Below are 6,000 nucleotides of genomic sequence, written 5' to 3'. Positions count from 1 at the left end.
CCAGACACCAAATATCAGAATGTCTAAATTGCCTCTTTAAAATGTAGGAGTGCTGTTTGCTTTGTCTTCCATTTTAAAACAAAGAATTCTGACACATTCTTGGATGGTAGAGGTTTTCGTTGTATATGTCTGTACAGAGTTTCCTAAGATGTGTTTCCCCTTAAATGTGACTGCTCTGATGGCCAATATTGATTAATTCGGTTTTGGGTTCATAGTCTTTTGCATAGATCTTTTGTGCCACAGTTCAGAAGGTTGGTTTGTACAGCCTCAAGGCAACCTGGAATTAGGATAAGAACAAGCTGTTTTAGAAAGCGGGGTCAGAACCCTGAAGTGCCACCTACTGCCTGTGGGAGAATGTCCCAGTCACTTGCTGATCTCTAGATCCACCTTTCCTAAAGCAGCAGTGTTGAGCATATTTATGAGAGAGTATGAAATTAAAGATCTGCAGGTAGTTCTCAGCCAGGCTCTTTTTGGGGACTGTGTGGATGGGTGCAGGTGTCTGCCACACACGGAGTGGTGGAGGACTCCCGTTTTCCAATAAGTTGAATGGGGTGTGTTAAGATGAACATACCTCACACACAACTGTCAAAGACTTAATGACATTTAGGAATAAAATCAGCACAGGGACAAAGAAAGGTATGCAGGAAAGGCATTGTCTCCAGAACCAAGTGAAACCAAATGACACTCGCCACCTGTGTCCTTGTCCCCGGAAACACTGGCATCCTGCCAGAGGCTGCCTGGACCCTAGGTTGAACTATGCAGGCAAGTATAGGAATGGAAGCTCCTCAGAAATCCTGTGCTGTCCAAGACTCCTTCACTGAACAGCCTGGAATCCTTGCCTGAAGCATTTTGAAAAGAAGAAGAAAGAAACACAAAGCCCTGACAAATGTCTCCAGTCATTCGTTTTATCCTAACTGTCGTCACAACACTGTCACCATCAGTCATTAACAGATACTGTCGTTCTGCTCTGGTCTTGGGGGTGCTCAGTATTTCTTTAATAAACATTTCCCTTTGGCGTTTGCACAACCACTCTCACCCCCACTTTGCACGTGGAAGAGTGGTGTTGGAGGGTCATCATGTAGCTCACCTACGGCCACAGAGTTAGCGAGTTGTAATGCTGAGAACTTAAACCCAGCAATCTGGAATGTTAGGTGGGATTAAAGAGCAGAAACTCAAGAACACTGAAGCAGTGAATTTGGCAGACCAGCCCTTTCTGAATGCAGTGCAATTCTTGTGGGCTTGGCTCACAGACTCACAATTTTTACTGTTGCAAGGGATGGTACAGGACTTTGAGTTCGACCTCTCTCTCTATAGTAGCGGGAGTAAAGATTCTTTTCCACATATCCATGTCAGATTATGTCTATTCTCTGCTCCCACAGTCCCAGTAAAAGAAATCTAAAATGTGTGTATGCAGATCTTTGCACTGTGGGACGACTGCTCATTACAATTTCTTCCTTAAATTAAGCAGAAAAGGGTTGAGCCATGAAATTACACCAAAGACCTTAGTTAGTGTACCTGGAGACCCAGTGAAGTCTGTGTCCTCTTCTGTGTGATAATGTCTGACATAGATGAAGACAATTCTTGCATCCATAATATGCTTGGATGGTTTCTCTGGAAGAGAAGGTAGAGCTCGGGCCTGGGCAGCTTACAGTCCTGGGCTCAACCCTCATTTGACCCTATGCTGGCCAAAGATATTTGGGCATGTTCCTCAAGCCTCAGTCTCCTCATCTACTTCCTGATGAGTCCGGTACCCATGCCACTGGGCTCATGAGAACAAATACCAAGTTTCCAGATAGCAGAGTGCCAGGCACAGAATAAATACCAACTCCATGTTGGCTACTTTTTTCTCTTTCGTGGTTTTATTGAGCTTCTTCTGATGCTTTTGAACCTCTTGAAATATGGGAGTCCCTTTCAGACACAGAACTGCAGATATAGACCAAGCAAGGTGGGACTGTCAGGCCCTATGACACATCGGGCCCTCTGATTTTTAAAAAACATCCCTATCATTCCCATGATCCCCATTCCTCCTGGAAATGGATAAAAAATATATATCAGATCTCTTTTCCCTGCTTCTTAACCAAGTCCCATGTCTCCTGTGCTAAAATTATTCAACTATTTGCTCCCAAAGTCAAACTAGTTTCTCTCCCTATTGAAGTCTGTTTTCTGGTTTCTCGGTCCCTTGTTCCTGCCTGTTGAGCATTCTGTTCTCCGTGCATTAACAATCCCTCCCCATTTCTGTGGCAGCTGAAAATGTGATAAGCATACTTTTAACCCAAGAAACTGATAAACACACACACACACACACACACACAAACTGGAGAGGGCCAGAGAGCGATCCCCATGTCACCCTGCTGCAGACCTCCCACCGCGCCAACAAGGGGTCATTCATCAGCCCTGACTGCCTGGAGCCCCTCAGCTGTTTATGACTGTGTCCAGCGGTCCTGCCACCCAGTCCCCACGTCATGCTCCTGCACACACGGCCTTCGGGGAAACCATCCAATGCTGCTCAGAAAGCAAGAAGCATTTGGCCCCTGGTCTACCTGCCTCCTAGTAAAAACCGTGGTTGTAGGATATACAGTCCTGATGTGAAAACACACACCACGTGAGAATCAATACTCATTTACAATCAGTGCAGTGTTTAACGCAAGGTTCCCTAGAGATCACCTTCCTTAGAAAGATCAAGTCACCTCTTTGGTTGCCCAAGGTGACTTAAGTAGGTATCCTCCAGTGAAGGACACTGAGGTGTCCCTACTCGAGGTAGCCCCCCTGTTCTCCCGTAAAATTCAAAGGCCACAGAAAATTACTCTAATGAATCGTCAGGCCCCAGAATTGTTTCCAAAAGCCCTGAAGGAAGGGTTCTGCTTTTATGCACTCGATCATTATCTTCTTCCCTTTCCAGGGGAGCAGTTTCTGCTCTTCAAAAATCTATTTGATCTTCTCTTCACCGTGAGAAGACAGAGCACACGGCTTTGCCCCAGCTTAGGAGGGGAAGAGAAAGAGACGTGGCGGGACCGTTCCTCACTCTTAGAGGTCCTTGCTCTTTGTACTCTTCTTCCTTATATCATTTCTAATTTATTTACTATATTATAAATGGGAAAAAAAGTATTTTAGGAACTTTTCTTTAATCATGACATGTCTACCAGCTTCTTTAAGACAGTAACCTCAGCATAACAACTAAAAACTCACCTTTTGTTCATACGTGCTCATATATTAGCTACTTAAAATTGTGGACATTTCTATTTTAAAAGTAGGCTGGAAATATTTCCTAAGTTGTGCTACTACATATTCTACTGATGAGATTTAAGCTAAGTTGGATATATCAGCTGAGTGGATCATAATATAGACCTGAAAACATTGAAAGTCTAATAAATATGACTTTTAGTTTTTGTATAAATAGGAGAAAAATTTTAACTATATTAGTAAATGATTGTTTTTTATGTATTTGAATTATCTCCTGCACATTAGTTTCCCTAGGCAGAGAACCAGGTCAAAGTGAATGAATATTTTCATTTCTGTTACTATATATTATCATTTACATTCAGGATAATCTATATGCTCTTTCTCTCATGGACAAATATGTTGCTAACACTATATCTGATTTTTTTTTATACTGCCTTACATACATAGGCAGTATTCAGCTTTGCAAAATTAGGGGCAGCTTTCAAAATCCATCAAAGATAGGCCATAAATGGATTCTTCAAACCCTCTGTGACAACCGTGATGGGTGCTACGACAGAGGGCAGATGAATAAGATGGGACTTTTATACTTAGAGACACATATAAGTAATTTTACACCTGTTCTTTCTCTCTTTTTTTTCAGTTAAACGTGATAGGATGTATTTGGGGAAATTTTACATACATAGAGTATAACTTATTCTATTTTGGATCCCATTCTTGTGGTTGTACATGATGTAGAGATACCCTGTCAAATACAAGGTGAGGAAAGTTATATCCAATTAATTCTACCATCTCTCCTATCCTCCTCCCACCTCCCTTACCTTTGTTCCTGATTGTCTAACCCAGTGGACGTCTATTCTTCCTCTCTCCACCCTCCCTTGTTTTGGGTTAGCATTCACATGTCAGAAAGAACATACGGCCTTTAGTTTTTTGTTTGTTTTTTTTTTGGATTGGCTTATTTCACATAGCATGATATTCTCCAGGTCCATCCATTTACCAGAAAATGCCATTATTTCATTCTTCTTTATGGCTGAGTAATGTTCTCTGTGTGTGTGTGTGTGTGTGTGTGTGTGTGACATTTTCTTTATCCATTCACCTGTTGAAGGACACTAGGTTGTTTTCATAGCTTGGCTATTGTGAGTTGAGCTGCTATAAACATGGATGTGGCTATGTTACTGTAGTATGCTGTTTTTAAGTTCTTTGGGTATAAACTGAGGAGTGGGATAACTGGGTCAAATGGTGGTTCATTCCAAGTTTTCTAAGGAATCTCCGTACTGCTTTCCATAGTTGTTACACCAGTTTGCAGTCCTACCAACTATGTATGAGTATGCCTTTTCCCCCATATCCTTGCCAACATTTATTGTTACTTGTATTCTTCATAATTGCCATTTTGACTGGAGTGAGACGGAACCTCAGTGTATTTTTAATTTGCATTTCTCTACTTGAACATTTTTACTTTTTTTAAATTTTTAAATTTATTTATTTATTCTAATTTGTTATATATGACAGCAGAATGCATTTCAATTCACAGTACCCACAGACAGCACAATTTTTCATGTCTCTGGTTGTACACAAAGTAGAGTCACACCATTTGTGTCTTCATACATATACTTAGGGTAATGATGTCCATCTCATTCCACCATCTTTCCTACCTCAAACATTTTTTGACTGTTCATATTTCTTCTTCTCTGAAGTGCCTATTCAGTTCCTTTGCCCATTTAGTGATTGGGTTATTTATTATTTTGTTGTAAAGTTTTTTGAGTTCTTTGAATAATGTGGAGATTAATTCTCTATCTGAGGTACAGGTAGTAAAGATTTTCTCCCATTCTGTAGGATCTCTGTTCACATTCTTGATTGTTTCCAAGAACTGTCTCTCTTTCTTTCTTTTTAATTTATCTCATCAAGCCTTCATCTGTGGCTTGTGGATATTTACACAGTATACAAATGGTGGCATTTGTTATATCACTTTCCTCCATGATTAATTAAAAGAAAAACCATCTGTTTATTTTGATCCCTCTCCTTTTGAAATGGTGCAAATAGAATTTGGGAGGTAGCAGGTTAAGCTGGAATAATTTCTCTGTGATCTACCGGGAGCATCGGTCAGAGAGCTCTTGGTGATGCTGAATGTCACAGTGATGCATCCGGCAGCCACGATGGACTTCAGCTCTGCAAAATTAGGGGCAGCTTTCAAAATCCACCAAAGATAGGCCATAAATGGATTCTTCAAATCCTCTGTGACAACCGTGATGGGTGCTACGACAGAGGCCAGATGAAAAAGATGGGACCTTTATACTTAGAGACACATAATTGTTGAAGAATCACAATGGAAATCTTGAACAAAACAAAATAAAATAAAACCCCACAGAAATAGGAGGCTGAGAATGGAAAATACCCAGGTTGGCACAAACATTCAAGGGCTGGAGCATGAGTCTGAGGTTTGAAACGCCCTGCTTGGGGCAGGAAGGGGTGGTGGAGTTCATAGTGATTAAGACTTAATCAAAGTCCCAAAGAGACAATTTTTCTGCTGCTCAAGTTAGAAAAGAGTGCCAAATAAGGCTAATTCCTGGGGAATCAGAAATAAACTCTTCTCCCTAGAGAAGGGTCTTCTATTACTTGTTGTTTTTTAAAAGCTGAGATTGTGCTGAGAAATGCAACTGTTTGGGAGTTGTTCTGTGGGAGAGTGCAGTGTGTTTGGGGTGTGTTTGCTTTTGGGTGGTACTTTCCCAAGAAGAAGAGTCTGGGGTCCAGAAAGACTCTGGGAACTGGGCTTGGTTCCCCATAATCTTGCAAGTGAGGAATGTGACTTGTACACTGAGCCACCTC

This window comes from Marmota marmota, unplaced genomic scaffold (assembly GCF_001458135.2).
Source record: "Marmota marmota marmota unplaced genomic scaffold, marMar, whole genome shotgun sequence".
NCBI classification, from domain to species: domain Eukaryota; kingdom Metazoa; phylum Chordata; class Mammalia; order Rodentia; family Sciuridae; genus Marmota; species Marmota marmota.
This window is presented reverse-complemented; position numbering follows the sequence as displayed.